Source organism: Spea bombifrons, chromosome 5 (genome assembly GCF_027358695.1).
Source record: "Spea bombifrons isolate aSpeBom1 chromosome 5, aSpeBom1.2.pri, whole genome shotgun sequence".
Classification (NCBI taxonomy): domain Eukaryota; kingdom Metazoa; phylum Chordata; class Amphibia; order Anura; family Pelobatidae; genus Spea; species Spea bombifrons.
In genome coordinates, this window is record NC_071091.1 from 81,114,058 (window position 1) to 81,133,526 (window position 19,469).

A 19,469-nucleotide genomic window follows, 5' to 3' on the forward strand; every position below is an offset into this window, starting at 1 on the left:
TTTATCATTTGAGCATCATTATGAAAGTGAGGAAATTGATTGTCTGATGATTTTTACTTTTGCGAGCTGCTTTGCTGAATCAAGTTAACATGTATTATGTAACTGTGTCATTTATAAATGAAATGCCACTTGATGTATATAGTCCATGAAAAAACTACCCAGGTAGAGTAAATTACCTACTTGTGGGGACCATGTTGTAAAATATTTCCAAAATGGGCATAAAGATCTAGCTGACGGCCTAAATAAATACTTTTGTTCACTTTTTACAAAGGATGGTGAAGGGAAGAGAGCACTGTTGGAAAAAAGAAAAACAGTAAACATGCAAAGCATGAGGAAGACTTTCCAAAGTAAAAACAGACAAATCCATGAGACCTGATGTGATACATCCAGAGTTATTAGAAGAGCTTCAGAGTGTCCTGGAAAAACTGTTGGCAGACTTATTTTACTGGTCACCATTGACAGGAGTAGTTCTAGAATTTTGGAATTTTGGCAATTTTAGTAGCACTTAATGAAAAAGCTATTAAGGAAAACTTGGCCACCTATAGACCAGTAAGTCTTACATAAACCATGCTAAAGGAAGAGACTGTAAAATATCTGGATGTAAATGGTTTGCAAGACTTAAAAAAAGGATAAAACTTAATTCATTTTTTCCCACTGGGTAACTAAAGTAATACAGTAAGCCACACAGGAGACAGACGGTTTTACTTATGTTGCATATATTCAAAGGAAGGTCTTGTTACTATTATGGTACCTCAAGAATCTGCATTGGGACCCATAATGTTTCATATTTTTATTAGCAATACTAAAAAAGATGTAAACGTTAAGGTTTAGCAATCAAAATTTTGAATACAGAAGGTGACAATAACATTACAACACATTAATACATACTAGTACAGGAGGAGACGAGAGCTTGCAGATGTGCAGATTTGCTTTTTCATGAAAGGTATGGAGTTTAGACAATGGCATACTTATGACTGTAACACCCTTATAACTCAAAACTACCAGAAATTTGTGGCAGTAGTAAGATATCAAACAGGCCTGACTGGGGATGACTAAGTGGCCCTGGCACTTAAAAGTCAACTGTCTGGAAATGCACAGCTGCAGATTACATTTTTATACTCTTGGACTGCGTGGCTGCACTTCAGGATCCTGAAACTGCAGTAAAGGTAATTATGGGGTTCTATTGAGTACCGGCCCACCAGGCATTTGCAAAGTGTGCCAGATGCCCAAGCCACCAAAGAGACCCTATTGGACCATAATGAAGGCTTCTGGAAAAGTAGACTGCCAAATTTGATGGTGGGATTATCGTTTCACTGATGACCTAATGTTATTATACCGTATATACATTTAGAACCTTGGCCACATTGCGGTCTTTACATCTTAACGTAAATGGATTGAAAGTTTGATTTACATCCTGCAGATTTATTTTTATTATATTTTGTGTGTTTATTTGAAGATTATGCAGACTCGCTATAAGCAGAGTTATACATGCCCAAAAAAGAATCCCTATTGTTGGTGTGGCAGAGCCTGTCCAGGTGTGTGTGTTCTGGGTGTCAGTGTGGCATAGCCTGTCGTGGTGTGTGTTTGGGTGTCGGTGGGCAGTGCCTGTCCTGGTGTGTGTGTTTGGGTGTCGGTGTGGCAGAGCCTGTCCTGGTGTGTGTGTTTAGGTGTCGGTGTGGCACAGCCTGTCCTGGTGTGTGTGTTTGGGTGTTGGTGTGACAGAGCATGTCCTGGTGTGTGTGTGTTTGGGTGTCGGTGTGACGGAGCCTGTCCTGGTATGTGTGTCGGTGTTGCACAGCCTGTTCTGGTGGGTGTGTGTTTGGGTGTTGGTATGGCAGAGCCCGTCCTGGTGTGTATTTGGTCATCTGTTTCCTAGCACTTTACCTATGATTTCACCAATGCCACTAACTGCCATTTATTAAATAATCAGGAAAGTTCTGTGTAAGGTTTAAATAACTATATTAACACTGAGTGAATGTATACACCTACATTTATTTATGCTATCCCCAAATCTGAACTTACAGGTTTGTCCTAGATGTTACAGCATAGTTACCGTTCTACTGGATCAACCAAGAGAAGAATTAGTACAAAATCAATATTGAAGGAAGCTAAAAAAACATTTTAGACATTGTTTGTAACCCACTTTCTTTAACCTTTATCTTTCCCCTTGGCTACTACTATTATTTTTCTATTTAATGCATGTGACACATCTAGGATTTCCCTATCCAGAACCAGGACATCAATCTATTAAGTGCTAATGTACAATAAATACTATTACCTGACAGATATCTTTCAGAACTAGTTTCCGTGTCTACCTGAATGCATGATTTGCATAGAAAATATTGCAGAACTCATGGCGATTGAAACATTGGGTGGCGATGGGACCCCTTCAACCCTTAAACAATTATTATAATAGTAAAAAGCTGTCACACATCCTTCAGTAATCTATTGATCATTGGTAACCATGGTTACATCTGGCATAATAATCGGAGAAAGCACCACACAGCCGGTGGACATAGGTTTACAATATACACATCTACAAAATTATGAAATCAGCTGGCTTGGGTTCCATTTGTTGACCTCAAGGACAGGTTAAGCTAATTATGAAGGAGGAGACCCAGGAAACTCCCTATAATAAGGGAAGAACAGCTTAGCAGTGTTAGAGTAACATAAGATATTTGAAAGCTACTTACCTTACTCGAAAAGCAACAGCACAGACCTCCATTTATTTTATATCTCATTGGGAAGGTCAGACAAGATCTCCCCAATTAGCACACGATCCCCAATACTCACAAAAGTAGTATATCAGGGCAGCATGGCCGGACAGTGCTTAAAAATTGAGACTGTCTCGTGGAAAATGGGATGGTTGGGAGGTATGCAAGTTTTGTTTTTAAATAGTGAATATTTTTTATGCAATATGTACTTGCAATTGTGTAACAATCTCAAAACCATAGCGTTGTTTTTTAAGGTTCACCCACTTTGAAATATTTAGTTGATGTTCTCAGCAGAGATTTTCTAAAGCGTATATATTTTTTTCCAGAGTATCCTGAATTGCATTGCATCTCCCCTATGCCTCTCGGATTAAAGTGACATTATGAACCTATATCATTTTATACAGTGTTCTGTAGATCTTCAGCTCAGGACCAGTTTACAGAAAATGTATTTAAATTGTAATTTTTGGCCATAAATTGTTATTGCCAGGTTCCCTTAGGGAAATATGTAGTTTTGTCAAAGCAGAACATATAAAATTGTTATAAATACATTTTATATGAAAGGTGTTCAACCACCATGCGGTTGCAAAACTAGATCAAACATATATCTAGCCATAGACTTCTTTAAAGAACACAATTAAATTGCAATTTAGAACTAGTGCATTTCAGCACAGAAGTGTGCAGTGGATTTTTAAAGAAAATGAAGGCATATTTGACCTACCCCGCATGATGTTAGTTAAAACATACACTCCTTCGACAAAGTATCTTGAGCACAAAAATATTTATTAAAATAATATTTTTTTGGCCACACATAAGTTCAATATAATGCCAAAAGGAATGTTTTTGATAGATATTTTGTTGTGTCATGTTAATAGCATTTAGATGTTTTCCTTGTCATTCAAAACAAAGCTCCAAATTCAGTTATTGTCTAATCAGTAACGCAGTCAGGTAGATATGTCAGAAATGTATCTATTGTAGAAAAATAAATGTATATTTAAAGAGGCAGTCATGTCTGTTTTTTAGTAAAAATACTAATAATTAGCAATAGTTATACAAACATTTTTCACTGTTCATACAAGCCCATCTTTTTGTCCAATATGCTAAATTTGGCAGGCAAAGAAATGGCTAAACCTATGCGCATTTGGGAAAGTAACTGTCCCAAGTAACTCCCAGCGTTGTAGAGGCTAATGCAGTGAGGGAATTGAAACATGCATGGGATAAGAATATGGGTACCAAGAAGTTAAGGTGAGACCAAGGATTGATTGAGGATTGGGCCTTTATTGCAAGCAAAATTCTAGAATGGTCAAATGGCTCTTATTTGGCTCTCAAATTTTTTGTTTCAATGTTCCTAACTGAATATTGGGCATCTCAGATTTACAGTGATGGGATTGATGGGAAACACAGTTTCCAGAGAGCTGCAGACTACACCCATTTGGGCCACTTTGCATTCACTAAAATAAGATTTGGGATTACCTGGTCTCTGAAGATCCATATGTTTTCTGGACATAGGACGATTGAGTTATTTACGGAGGTGGAGAAACAAAGGAAAGAGTTCGTTTTTAGCCCCGTTTAAGGTGTGAGTTTTACTCTATGTAAACTACATTGATATAAGAATCAAACTCTCTAAAAACTATAAAACTCAGACATGTCAATATAGATGTTGTGCAACATTTAAAAATACATTTAAAAATACAGTATATATATATATATATATAGTATTTGAAGAATGAATACCTCAAATCTGATTAGAATATATTTTAAGTATGCGGATCAGGGGCACCAACATGATTATATATATATATATATATATATATAATCATGTTGGTGCCCCTGATCCGCATACTTAAAATATATTCTAATCAGATTTGAGGTATTCATTCTTCAAATACTTGTTAAAGGTTGCCTTGAACATCATAGCAGAGCTCTGCTGGAGATACGGTATGGAAAAACATGCACTATTGTGAAAAAGTGTTGTGTTATCTTGTTGCTTGGAAAACATGCTCCTGCTGCCAAAGCAAAGATATGGACTGTGATCACAGAGAGGCAAGACAGGTTCAAGATGAGCTAAATTTACAGCAACACAAATTTAAATTATCAAAGGTTTCACATTTAGCAGGAATATGGTAAAAGTGTTCCCTTATGTATGCATGAAATGAGCAATTTTACCAGATACATTCTTTATGAACCTCAGTGTCTACAAATCCCACAGATCTCTTTAGTCCACTGTTATTTTGGGATTCTGGCCCATCTAGGGTTGTGGAAACATTTCCTGTTTTTATCCTAATGCTTGTAGCTTTAACATGTTTCAAATCTTTTAAACTATTATTATTATACTAATAATAATATTGTTATTATATCTTCAAAAAGCCTTTGGATGTTACTTGTTTTTGTGTCAGCATGGTAGATTTAAAGGGAACTTGTAACTTAACACATAATATTGTTATGTCCAACAACTTACAGTACATTGTGCTACAATATTTGCAAATATATACATGAAGAGAAAGACATTGTTTTTGCCCCACACCTTTTATCTTAAATAGCCATATGATATAATGGGCATTAAAGAATGCCTTTTTTAATTAAATATGTACCCATGTGAGCTGTGCATGATGTCACTATTGTCACATACTCTGCAGCATCTTATCATCAGGAGGCAACAGTGGTATAGGGTGGAAGGTCCTTGGGGGTGGCAGCCCCTTCGGTACTGCCCAATGGCTGGTTACAAGGTAGACACTATTTTATCACAATGATCTGTAATTCTACCTATGTATAAATCATTTAAACACTGAAGGCATCAAAGTTGAGTGGCAAGGTTTAGGGTATATTTTCCACACTGGGAGACCAAGCCAATTGTAGTAGTTTTACTATAGTTATATATTGATATATGACAACAATTGGAGTAACAAAAAGCACACATACAGTACCATACTTACACATACATACCAACTCTCTCACATACAAACATACTTACACAAATACAAACACACTCACACACACACCTACCTTTTTGGCTCCCTAGCTATTCTCACATGCTACTTGCGTCTGAGCACTGAAAATAATGTCAGTGTGTGTGTGTGTGTGTGTGTGTGTGTGTGTGTGTGACAAGTTAAGCGATTAGTGCCCAATTAAACCTATTAAGTACCATGAATAGGAACACATTTCCCCAGGTCAGTGTTTGTACTTTTGTCATAGCTACTTTTTAGTGACCTTTGAAAGAGTCTACGCTTTAAGTTTAGCTATTTATAGGCGCCTAGTTTTAGCCAAACCAAATAAAGTGATAACCAAATATAACAGTATATAGTGGAAAAATTCAGAAACATAATTTTGTTCCTTTGCCCATTTATACTATTTTCCCCCAGAATCCAAACCAAAAAGCAAAAGAAGAAATCATTTCATTAAAAGCTTCCACCCGACACACTGAATTTACACAGTAGATGTGGCTTTAGATATATGTGGACTACACATGCTACCCACATAGTTGTCAGCACATAATACAATGCAGTTTAGGCACATACAAGAAAGGGTTACATTTATAAATGTGATAAACATTAGAAGACAATAAACATGTCCATAAGTACAGTGACCTTTGTTGACCTCTGTAGCATGTGTTTTTGGGGCTACAACTCCCATCACTCTGCAAAGTGCATTGGTCATTTTTGCTTTAATGATTTAAAAAAATGTATACATTGAAATAAATAAATCAATCAATCAATATATCTCATAAAAGATCAGTGAATAGCATGCTGTCCATTTATTTATGTTTAGTTTATTTTTATATGGGTTACCATAGCAAAAATACAATATATATATATATATATATATATATATATATATATAGTATATTTTCCCCCAGTATATATCATACCAAAAACTAAATGCTTTTCTTAAAGGTTATACATTCATGTTGTTTACACACAGATGCCATGTAGGTGACAGTACATAACATATGGCAGGGTAGGAAGGCACACATAAAATTGGGTTAAAAGCCATAATTGAATTAAAGAAACACAATCTAGGGCTAATCTAACCTCGGGCTAAAATACGTACAGAATTTCCACAAGCATGACATCTTTTTAATGAGTCTTTGATGTCCAGGACATCTTTAGATAGAGTCCAAAAGAAATGGAATTATTTAAAAGATGTTATGCTGAAGGCAGCAAAAATCTGCCAGTAAGAATAAAAGAAGATGAAAACCAATGTGGCACACCACAGAAGGGGTGCATATATTGTAGGTGAAAACGATAGCGTTTAGGAACTATAAACAGAGTGAGAAAGAGGAACATTCCTGTTTTATAATAATGTACCCTTTTTGGAAGATTCTTGTTCAAATTTTTTCACCATGGCCACTACATTTGTTCCCTCTGCACTGCTCTGCTCTATATCAGTAGTTGAAAAATTAATGGAAACCGTGCTAAAGGAATAATTGTCACGTATCTGGGTGTAATGGTTTGCAAGATCAGTAACAGCATGAGCTTACTACAGGGTAACAAAAATTTTGACTGGGTAACTAAAATAGAGTGGAGAGTAGCAGTAGATATCGCCTGTCTCAATAAGGCATTTAACGCTGTCCCTCATTGAAGACTCATAAGATAAAAATAAAGGGAATGCTAAGGGATCTCAGTTTGTATAGCTTAAATGAGAGAAGGGGGGATGTGATATAAACATTTAAATAATTACAAATATTTAACAAAGTACAGGAGGGAAATGTATTTAAAAGAAGAAATGTTAGAACAAGAGGTCATGATCTAAAACTAGTGCGCCGAAGGCATCTCAGTGAAGACCAAAGACTGATTAAGGTGTGAGTGTTTAAAGCAGGAAAAAGACTGAACCCATGACCCTTTTCATTAGTCCGGCTAAAGGTTATTCAAGTTTTGTCCATAAAGGCACATCTGCACATTTTCTATTAAAAGAATAATATTTTCATGTAAATACCGTATCTATTCTCATTGTGAAGCGCTGTGAAAATTGTTGGCGCTATATAATTAAAATAATAATAATTACTTTTTATTTAATTAGAAAGCGGGGTATCACAGGTAGGGAGGTACTTATTGAATCATTGTGTCTGAACAATTATACGCATGCTGGCAAGCAGATCTAACAATAGATGAACTGTCATGGTAACTAGCAGCTTCTCTAAGCTGTTGGTTCCACAGACCGATCTATCAGATCATTTTCTACAGTAAGAGAAGCGGCTGACTTGTCATTGACGGATTGACATCCCTCTTTTTCCTTGAAACTTCCACATTTGAATGTAAATGCAACACTTCTGCCTATTATGTACATTTAAATAGGTAAGACTGAGTGGTGGTACGGGAGAACAATGCAACTTCAGCAACTGTGGCATGGGAGTCTCTATTGAATAGAGAATACTACTTAGCCAGCATATCTCATACCTGGTTCGAAGACTAATTGTGTAAACCTGCTTCACTTATTTCTTCTGTTCTAGGTTACCTTAAACTTTACAAAAAAATCAGATTAATTGCCTTTGGTATATAATGAAGTGAACAATAGGAAGCACTTTAATATCCAATAACAGTTGGTTCCTTCTCCTTTGCTTTTATTTTGTTTTCTGCCTTGCTAAGGGATATTAGTTGGACACAAGGCTCTTAATATCACTCTTGGTATATAAAGATAAAATATACCAATAACAAACAAATGTACGCAGTAGTGATATTAAATTCTAAATGTGTGCCGTTTATCATGTGTGAAATAATTCTCCTACGTTTCAGATGTTCCACTTCAGACTTTGTGGCAAATGCATGTATCTTGTTTATGTCCGAGATCTTGTATAACATAATGGTGGTGAAAATGTTGCATATGATGCTCTTCAAGATTTCATAGTAATAACATTTGCATGGCAGACTTTTTCTTCTTGAATAGCCCCTCTGAGCAATGAGACTGATGCCTAGAATTCTTTCTTATTAAAAAAACAGACACAATAATCTGTAACCAGGATCACATCACCATTACTGAGCTGTTTGCAGTCTCCTAAGTGCTTACTTGTGGCATGCGGAATGTTGTCGGACAGATTACTGGGATTAACCCAACTGTTTCACAATAGTAAATGTAATATATTGTGGACATCTCTTGGGTTAAACTAATGTTGAATTTTAAAGACAGTTTCTTTTATATGTTTAGAATCCTAACTTTTGTAGTTTATTATTGTTTATATATTAAATATATTCTGTTTTATAAACAACCAAGATACTAGGCAACTACAAAGTCAGTGAAGATACAGTAAGGTGTCCAGGCTAGAGGGCCTCTAACAACTCCTAGAAGTATTAGGCTTGATCTATGTGATCTATAGTGCTGCGGCCGGTGTATGATTCATAGAGCTTGCAATAGCCCCAGTATCCACGGCAACTACTTCATTCTAGAGGTTCGTGTAACTGCTCTGCTTTGCTGGTCCAATGAGAACATTCAGATTTCATGGTCATTTGTAATCTTCCAGCAGAACAAGAGGAAATGACGCATAATGTTTGTGTAGGTATCATAGACAGTGTAGCTGACACATGATGGTAAAGAAAATGAAGGATTAGGCCAAAGTAAACATCATAGGAGAAGGCCATAAAATGACAAACAAGCTGGTGATCAGGAAAAGGCAGTGATCAAAGCAGAGTCACGAAACAATCTGAGGTCCAAATCGTCAGCAATGACTATTTGCTGACTAACAGACCAGGTCACCGCTTCTAGACAAAGGACTCAATCCAATGACCCATCTACATTTGCATTGGTATTGAAATGCATGGTTTGCAATTCAACTTCCTGTGTAAACCCTAAATAGTAATTGCAGATTGTAGACTGTTACTGGAATTTTTTTTTTTACAATGAAATCAAAAGAGAACTTCTACCAAGCGATCAGCAGGACATGCAGAATATATTAGCACAACTTAAAGGGATACATTTTTAAACAAACATATCCATACATAGACTATAACAACATTGTGTAAGATCCACAAGATTCATTCCATCAAAACTGAATGCACCACAGAAAGCTGAAATTAACGCCAGCATGTGTAAAAAAGTACAAGGAAAAAGTACACCATTGCAATTTTACCCTTTAAAGCCAACAAATGTTGTGGTGCAAAGGAGTTGTACAGATTTTTTTTATTAGCAAACCATATTTAATTCAATTCCATACAGATGGCTTCTTATACAATCATATATTCTCACTTTTATCACAATATCTTACACATAAATCCAATTATGTTACTTGTATGCCCAGCAAGCTGAATAGCTAACTTGTGATTATGATTTTAGCATGCAATTTAAATATCCAGATGGGTTACTGAAGAAAGCTCAAGGAAAGTATAGCAGAGACAGGTTATACAGGCCAGCAACCATTAGAATGATTAGCGGGAACATCTTATTGGTTTCTGTTGTGATTAGAACTCCCAGGGTTGCATTTATACCACCATTTTGTTTTGGAAAATATATCATTTTCTATATATATAGCATTGTGTCAAGACTGAGTCATTATAACTGGCAACTGAGAAGAACTGCTTGATGAAGACTGGAGGTAATCGGTCACTTAGTCTTAGCACACAGGACCTGAGATGTCAAATACAGGGAGCAGAGATTTATGATCGGTGTCAATCAAGCGAAGAGGGGTGTTGATCATGTAGCCAGAGAAGGTTCTAGAGAATTAAAAAAAGCAAAGGTATCAAAGTCATGACTAAATCCATGGCAAATTGGTGGTAGTTTGAGAATAAACATTGGCAGTAGAATCATCAATTATTTTATGCTTTACATAATTTACAGTACACAACACATAAAGTTGATAGCATAGAGTAAGAGCAGAATATGAAAGTCAGCTTCATCAGAAGGCCAGTATAAAATGTTATAATCAGTGGAGATTCTTACCCCACGATTTTAACACATTTATTGTAACATATCTAAAATACAAATTATTATTAAATTATGTTTTGAGTAGAAACAATGCAGCCACAAAATGAAATTAGTATCATCTGTGAATGTCATTAATACAGTTAATGTTTGTTTGGATGCTAATGTTAATATAATCAACATCAAAAATATAATAGCAGATTTTCAATAATAATTTATACAGTAAATAAAAAAGTATTTCAGACTGACAGCTACATGAGACAGGGAGTTCCTTGCTAAAATAGACGACAGTAATATTTTTGAATTTAATAAGCTTGCTTTTTTACAGTTAATTTAAACCATCACTGCAAAAACCTTCAGGATATTAGAGCAATGCAATGTACTAGATACATTTTGCCTTTTTACATTATTTGCAAAGCCTAGCCCAAGATTTTCTATGGCTATGTCTATTCCTAAATTCTTACAGACCTGACTGTTTCCGGTTTTTGATGGAGTAAACATACTGTCCATCTCTGTAAGCAGCTAATGGATTCTTGCACAGCAGTCATCCTCTGTAAATCTCAAGTGCTGAAGTTTATTTTTGGATATGGTCTGATTTAAATTTATGATATTCAAATAAGATTTTGACTACGTCCAAGAATCATAGAATGTAGAAAAACATGTTTTGGAGTGTACTTTTGTGCTTGTCATTTGTCAACAGTACTAGGGTAGAGCACAACTATGGTAATTATGAAGATGTAGACAAGGCTTGGTAAAAGGTAGCAGTAGATCTATAAACGATGAACCCAGGTCACAACTACAAAAAAAGGAAACCATTTGGTCCGAGGCATTTCAGTTTTTATATCCACAGCAACAGCCTACACATAGTACACATAATTAAAATGATATAGTACTATGGTAACAAGAAAGCTTGTAAACTTGTATTTGCCAACTACTATATTAGCAGATTGTTCTGGTCTCATCACATTAGATGAAAGAGCCCTACAGAACATTGGATGATGATGCAATAGCAAGCTCACAAATACATGTTTTAATCCATGTGTAGGGTTGTTGTAAACTAGCTTGGCATATTTTACTAATTACTTTAACATTTGATTCTAACTAATTTAATTTGACTAACAGAACTTGTTTTGCTTATATTACAAACACCCAGCCTTTTAATTACTTGCAATTATAGTATATATATATATATATATATATCAGATACTATTTTTGTATTTATGTATGTATGTATATATATATATATATATATATATATATAAATACACATACATACAGACATACATACAAAAAAACCACATAGGCTTGGTAAATAACTATCCTATTTAAGATCTAGACAATAGCTTTTAATTCACGGTTGTTGCACCCTATCAGCTATGTTACAAGTATGATTTTTTTGTAATTATTACTGTGGATCTGTATTTTATAATGAAGGCAGCACAATAACAGGCTAATTGGAATATATTTATCTCCCATCCCAAGACAATAAGTAAAATTTAAATGGGAAACAGATAAATGCATATTTTATAGATAGTTCTGTAGCCCTACTCTACAATGTGTATATGCATATCTCTCTCTATATATATCTATCTATATATCTATATCTATCTATCTATCTATCTATATATATATATATATACATCAACCATAACATTATGACCACCTGCCTAACATTGTGTAGGTCCACCTTTTGCCACCAAAATAGCCCTGGCTTGTTGAGGCATGAACTCCACTCAACCCCCGAAGGTGTACTGTGGTATATGGCACCAAGACATTAGCAGCAGATGCTTTATGTAGTGTAAGTTGCGTGGTGGGGCCTCCATGGATGCATACTGGTGCCATGTAAGTGACGCACACACGCGGCCGTACACGTAATGTAAAAGAAAATGCATAGTCAGTTTCCTATGCTGATGTGCCCATTGTAGGTGCTTTCGGCAGTGGACAGGGGTCAGCATGAGCACCCTGACTGGTCTGCAGCTATGCAGCCCCATACGAAACAAACTGTGATGCACTGTGTATTCTGACACCTTTCTATCAGAACCAGCATTAACCTTTTCAGCAATGTGAGCTACAGCAGCTCGTCTGTTGGATTTGAACACACAGGCCAGCCTTTGCCCCACATGCATCAATGAGCCTTGGCCGCCCATGACCCTCTCGCCGGTTCGTCGCTTCTGACCACTGCACAAGTGCTGCAGTTTTGGAGATGTTCTGACCCAGATGTCTAGCCATCACAATTCGGCCCTTGTCAAAGTCTCTCAGATCCTTATTTTTCCTACTTCTAAAATATCAACTTTGAGGACGAAATATATATACACACACACTATACGGTCAAAAGTATTGGGACACCTGACCATTACACTAACAGGGACTTTTATGACATTGCATTCTAAATGCATATACATTAATATGCACTTGGTCCCCCCTTTGCAGCCATAACAGCTTGCACTCTTCTTGGAAGGCTTTGCTTTTCAATATCTGTGGTCTTTCCACTAGTACAGTATCTGCACACCTGGAAACGTTTGCCTGGATGGTCTTTCCTGGATGGTCTTTCCACAAGTACAGTATCTGCACACCTGGAAACGTTTGCCTGGGTGGTCCAACCAGCAGAGCTGATTACTAGTTGCCATTCAGGTATGCCTTTGAACTCTTCTCAGACCACCTAGATTTAGCCCACTCTTTACCCCTTTAACGTATAATAGCCTTTTGCCCTACCAATGTGTATAGTTAGGCCAAACATGTGGCAAACCCCATCCGCAAGTACAGCTAGCTACACCACCCTTACTCTGCCTTACCAACTTCCACCTATTTTTTTTTAGGTGGACCCCTTCGAAAAAAAACTGCTTGAGCATTAAATAAAGTTTTATGTGCTGTAATGTAAGTTAGTATCTACAAATCCCAGTTTTACATATTTTTGTTCCAATAAATTTGCTTTATCTGCAAACCTGAAGAGCATTGGTGTCAGTGATACTTTAGGTGACTTTCCTTTCTCAAAACACCAGACTGAGCTGATACATTATGGCAAGGCTAATGAATTCCGTCCCTTCATAGGTTTTTATTTTATTGCAGAATAATAAGGAGTCAGTGTATTTGTCTAGAAGCTAAAGTGGAGCTGCACAAATATATTATTATACAAAAAAAAGTTTTTTTTTAAAAAAAAATCATACTAAATATAAAGAATGATGGACATTCCCCTTTAAAAGCAGAAGAGGACGAGTTTTTGGGGACCAGCTAAGTGGAGCCCTGCTAAAGCTTTATGGTTATTCTGTTGTGAGAAACTCATGCATGAACACATATAAAAGAAAATATAATGGCAGTCATATAAGTGAAGGGAATTAATGATTCTGTTAATTATTCATGCACATGTACAGCATGCAAAGACTGAAAGATAAATCATTAATACAGTAACTGCAGTTCTTTGACAGAACAAATGTTTGAAGAAGAGAGAGAAAAAACATTTACTAGAATGAATGCATAAGAAAGATGGAATCAGCAGTAATACAGGTGAATATTGTCACTATCTAATATGAAGATGGATAATAATAATAACAACGTAGCCCTTATATAACCATACAATTGAGAACATAATTCAGATAAAATGCATCAGTCACAGATTTAAACTGATTTTTTTTTTTCTAGATTAATTTATAACACTCAACATTTTCATCTACATCATTATATTATAGTTGTTTTGGAATGTTGAGCACTGTATCTATATTATATTATCTATATTATATCAAGTTTCAAATTACATTCTTATTAAGATACAGTACAACCATGGGGCCAGAACTGTGGATTATTAGAAGATATCTGGGTAATGCTGAAGATAACAGTACATGTATAAAGTTTAGATATGATTTGGTTCATTATACGTACACACACAAAATACCTATCATTTTCTATCTCCTAAATATGTGAGAGTTGCAAATATAGGGAGTAATAACTATAATGTAGTCTTATCACTGAATAACTGGTAAGGAATACATATTGTTTTGAGTATATAAAGTGCCAAGAAAAAGTAATTGAACCCTTCAGAATTATAGGCATTTTTCAAGGGATCCATGTATAAAGTGGATATAGAGGCAAAAGGTGATTATTATTGACCTTATTTGCATGTGCCTACCCAGAATCTCTCATGGTTGTGGCAGCACCATTAGATTTCTGAGAGAAAAACAAGCCTTCTGGCTTGTCTGGCGTCAGTAGATTGTTTAATAATGCTTCTACTCCCCCCTTAGTTTTAAGCGGAAGGGTTTCCATCACCTTTACCCACCATAACTTATGTAAAAGCATTTATGTATAAAGTTATCTTAAAATGTGATCTGATCTTCATCTAAGTTACAATAATGAACAGACAAAATCTGTTTCATCTGGTAACAAATTATTGTATTTGTTTGTCCATATTGAATACATCAAACATTCACAGTGTGGTTTGGAAAAAGTATGTGAATCCTTAAGTGAATCACTTCAACAAAAGTTAATTGGAGTCAGAAGTTAGATGTGTGTTTTAGGGACACTTTGACATAAAAAAAAAACCAGTCAAACATTTTGTCATCTGCTAATATGAACCATGGTTCACAAACAAGAGATCTCAGGAGACCTACAATCAATAATTGTTGGTTTGCTCAAAGCTGGAAAGGGTTACAATTTAATCTCAAAGAGTTTACATATTCATCAGTCTACCATTAGACAAATTGTTTATAACTAAAGATGATTTAGTACTCTCCCTAGAAGTAGGCGCCCAGCCAAGATGACTCCAAGGGTACAACACAGGATGCTTAATAAGGTAAAAAAAGAACCCTAGAGTAATAGATTTCTGTTCATGAGTCTACCATATGCAAAACCTTGAACAAGAATACAGTCTATGGCAGAACACCAGAGAGGAGGCCCCATTGAAGCACATTGAAATTTGTGGACTGATGTAACCGAGGTTAGCACAAAAAGAGCACCGAATACCCACATGAAAACATCATCCCAATGGTTAACTATGGGGGAGGAAAAAATTGTTTTAAGGTTGCTTTGCTGCCTTAGGGCCTGGACAGCTTGCCATCATCGATGGGGCAAGTGTAAGCATTCCAGTAAAATCCCTCCTGAACTTGAGGTTATTGCTGCCAAAAGAAGGTTAGACATGTTATTAAATCCAACAATTTACTTTTTTATATATATACTACTGTTTCGAAGTTTGGTTTAGCTTAGCTGTTTTCATGGGAAACAAGGACATTTCTAGCTGTGTAACATAATTTCAGAAGGTTTTTTTTAGCTATTTAAATTTGGATTAGCAAACACAATGTGGCATTGGAACTCAGGAGTGATGGTTGTTAATATAGGGCCTCTGTGTCCCTGTGATTATATTCCATTAAATATCAGCCATTTCCAGCTACAATAGTTATTTACAACATTAACAATGTCTACACGGTATTTCTGATTCATTTGATGTCATTTTAATGAATATTGCATGTTCCTCCAAAAACAAAGACATTTCTAAGTGATCCCAAGTCCAAATCATAGTGGAGCAAGAGAGTTATTTAGACAAACCAATAAATATCTTCAGTTCAGAAACAAACTGTATAGTAATATATTTCCTGATCATCGGTGACAATTTACGGGAATATTATTCACAGCATCTTTCACCACTACTGTGCGGAATATATTATGCCGTTATATTTTTTATATAAAACTAACACTACTTTACAATGTGACATCCATAGCAACTGTATGTGTTTTCTATATCAATGGCAGTTATCCCAAAAATGAGCATGCAATATTCTTTCTTGATGAAGTATACAATTTCTGTGAAGGGAGTATGATGATTAAAACATGTGAATATTTAATATTTTTGATTGCGGCAAAAGGGTTATGAAATATAATAAAACTTGGCAAATCTACACAGATATCTAGAAAAGGCGAATCACTGCTACTGTAGGAGAACATCATAGTGCCTTGCTTACTGTCCTTAGCATTGCTAAGAAATCTAGACTTTCAATTTCTTGGTTTTGTATTGTAAGTGTTATTTTAATCAGCTCTGTTGTGCTTACACTTTTAACTCAATATACTTTGTCCTTGGGGTTAGATTATACATAGAGCTGATGGAACAACTGCTTACCTGAATAATAAGTACTCAGTAACGTGACTATTGAGCAATTTTCCTCATAAACAATGCTCTTCTATACACCTTACAAATTATTGTTTCTTAGATCTTCTAAATTAATCCCTTCTAAATCAAATCATAAACCTATTCCTTATAATACATTACTATGATGAAGAACATGTGGAAATATGACATATCTATGTTCTTTGCCTTTCCTGACATATCTTCAGGCTTATCTATTTTCCCTAAAGATAATAAACTTTTTTGAGAATGTCACACTAAAAAAAAATCTTCTTGATCAAAATATTTTGAGTTACAAAATGTATTTAAGGTAACGTCATGTAACACATACAGGTATGTTCAACATTATTGGCACTCTTGAATATTGTGTACATCATGTACAATATCTTCAGAAATAATTGAAAAGGTACCTAGTTTGGGATATCGAAAGGTATTTCAACTAACGTGTAGTGATTTCACAGAAGAAGCTTAAAATATGACCTTGAGAGCATTAAAGGCACCCTTTCCTAATAGTTAATTCCACAACCCTTAGCATCAAGATTCCAAACATTTCTTGTAGCCACCACCTTAAGCTTCTTGGAATTTTCTAATAATCTTTAATTGTAGTTTGTTCAAGCTCTTGAATGTTTGCAGGATTCTTTTTCCCAGTGACAGATTTCAGCTTTTTCCAAAGGTTTTCAAAGGTCTCGACTCATGGACTCAACATGGTAAAATGCCTTTGTAATACACTGATTTCATAATTGTGTTAATAAATTCAAGGCCTCCAGTACAAAAGGCATCAAAGCAGCGCCACAACATTATGGCTCCTTCACCATTTTAAACTGTAGTTGATCCGCTTTCCACCATATTTTGGGAGGTTCTTGACAGCTTCATGAGCAGCTTCTTAATAACATTGCGAACTGTTAAAACAGGGATGTCAAGGTCTTTGAGGGTAGCCTTAAGTATGGTGATAAAAGCACCTCTGATGCTCTCGACTTTTCACAATTGTGAAAAAGGAATATGGAAAAACTGGACCTAAGTATTAAAGCAATCATTGATTGGTTAATTCTAGCAATGTGAGCACTGACAATTTATCCCAGGTGAGTCTAATTCCATTAAATTACATTTAAGTTCTTCTTTTCAAACTGATTTGTATTCTTGAAGAGAGTGCCAATAATGCTGTATTTGTAATGTTTCCATGTTATATATCTTCTTCTGCTCTATTCTGTACTGTTCTCTATCAAATGTATAAGTGTATATAGACCAGAGCTGTCTCACTACATACATTTTTTCAGGACATATTACATGTGATATACAACATATTGAACGCTGCCAATTATATTGATCATAACTCTGGTCTTGTTGGAAGTACTTACAGTATATTTAGAAGAAATGGGGTATCAAAATATCAGGTGATCATGGATGTTGCCACAAAATGAATCACATATAATTTAGCTTAAAGTTCAGCAGATGGTTGACAGTCGTATTGGCTAGGGCTAGGAATGTTTGAGGATGAGCCTAAAAGGCTAGAGCTTTCTGTTATTGATAGTTCAAATTATCTACCTTGGCATTACGCTGGACACAACAGTTTCCTAGAAGGTGGAATTTTAATACATATATAAAAGTTAATTCTAATGTGAAAACAATTAAACAAGCATATACATGATGAGACCATGCGAAACAATAAACAAAAACATTCTTAAAAGAAGTGAAATTATTGAATATTTTAAAAATTAAAATGATCAAACTGTTTAATGGACATTTTTGTTGAACAGTGCAGAAGCAGCGGGACACTGGGGTACAAATTGTAAATCATGTGCACACACTTATCTGCAATTCAAAAAAAGTTTACATGAAAAAGATACGACTTCTAGCAACAAAAAATTATCTTCTGTTTTATGTTTTCATTTTTGTCTACTAATAAAGAAACCTGATCAGAAAGCTATTATCATTTTATCAAGTGGGAATAAATATCGTCCTTCTTCGTCCCTTCTTCGATTTTTGGATACTTGCTGGACATACGCCCTCTTCCTGTCGCTGTAATTAAAACTTTTTGTCTGCCTTATAATGCCTGATGTGTTCGGTATTGTTTGAAATTTGCAGAAACATTAAGTGAGAGGGCTAGGTTCTTGCGACTGACCAGACATTATTAACAATGCCATGCATTCCAAACTGAGAATGAACTGTTCATTTGCAAGTGAAATTTCCATGTGGTTCAGTCTCTGAAATTTACATTTCCTGCACTGAATATTTTTTTTTTTTTACTGTTTTTGTTATCTTAATGTGCTTGCATTTTTAAATGTAACAATTACAGCAAAACAATATTTCTTAATTAAAAAATAATTTGCTTTGGTATTTAAGTTTCATAAAAAGCGTGCTTATGAACAATTTATTATTTTAAAGTGCCTCTATAAAATAATTTTCTCTACAATTTGTTGAGCAAAATTACTCATTGCATATAGAGTAAGGCTGACAACATCTACCTTGGATAAATCTAATTACGTTTCCCATGAATATGGGAGCCTGTAGTAGAGAAGGCACTCTACTTCAAGACGGATCAAGTAGTTACATGAATGCTGCCTGAAATTCGCGTTACTCTTGGCACAATTGTGGCTATGCGTGAAATTTAAAAAAAATGCCCCAAAAAGCTACATGCTGTGGAACCAATTCTTTAAATAAGAGGAGCCCTGCGTGCAATTGCCCAATTTCCCCCCTTGTCAGCTCTCCTCCAACTGTCTAAAGTATTAATTGTATTATATTTTATCCTGCTTGTTGTTGGTATAGGGCATTCATCCAAGCATTTTGGTTCCTGTTCCCAGCACCAGGTACTA